We start from the raw sequence: 1,078 nt of genomic DNA, 5'->3' as shown, positions 1-1,078 counted from the left end.
ATATCTTAACTGGTCCCCATTTACCAGTTCTCTGTATTTAGTCCGCGGTATGCATGAGGAGAAACTTTCCAACAGCGTAAATCATTCAAATTCCAAGGTTAAAATGCATCTGGTTCCAAAAATTGAAGGAAAATTCATACAAAACACCATGGAAACATTTTTAGTTACTCAAGTAATGTAATGAAATGCACGTACCTTTGCCATTTTTAAACCCTCTCTGACTTTTGCAGAATACAAAGATGATATTCACAGTCACACTAAAGGCCAATAACACACCTAGTGCCAGGACAACCGGGTCAAGTTTTGCTTCTGGAAAAGACACACATGATATTTATGATTATTCACGCCAGATTTGAAGAAATCATAACATAAAACTTGCTGAAAAATGTTCAGTAGTGAACCCCAAAATACTTTTCACATCAAAGTCAAAGTAAACTTGCTTGTTATCTCTGCAACATACAGAACAGTGTATAGAGAGACGAGACGACGGGGATCCAGTTCCATTCAGTGCAAAGGAGAGCAATAAATATAAGAAGAGTAATAAAGAAAGAAATATACACTTTAAGACTGAGGCAAAGGTAAAAACATAAAAAATAGATATTTTTGGCTGCAAAACAATTTTTTGAGAACATTTTATTGAGTGAGTATTACAAATAGGAAATGATTTATTCTTTATAAAATGTTTAAATACATGATGCAGTAGTTATTTACCAGCCAAAGAGACTAGAACAGCTAATAAAAATGCAGCCAATGATAATACATTTTATCACACTAGAGTTGGCCTGGTATATGTCCATATTGCTGATATATAAGAAGTTTAATGCATTTATATTTCCCTTGAAAACATCTAAGATCTACCCAGTTATTGACTAAAATGTCATGATTTTAAGAGATTTAAGATCTGACATTAAAACATACTTGTCTCCACTTGAGTTCCTTCACCAAACACGATCTCTCCACATGTGACCACTGCACAGTAGTAGATCCCAGCATCAGAGGAGTTCTGAATAGTTTTGGACAGACTGTGGACACAACGCCGTCCCTCTTGTTTTTGACTGTAGTTTCTGTGAGTGTAAAT

Source organism: Pundamilia nyererei, unplaced genomic scaffold, assembly GCF_000239375.1.
Source record: "Pundamilia nyererei isolate P.nyererei 1_Seehausen unplaced genomic scaffold, PunNye1.0 scaffold00020, whole genome shotgun sequence".
Taxonomy (NCBI): domain Eukaryota; kingdom Metazoa; phylum Chordata; class Actinopteri; order Cichliformes; family Cichlidae; genus Pundamilia; species Pundamilia nyererei.
The sequence above is the reverse complement of the archived record's forward strand: the minus strand, read 5'-3'. Positions refer to the sequence as shown.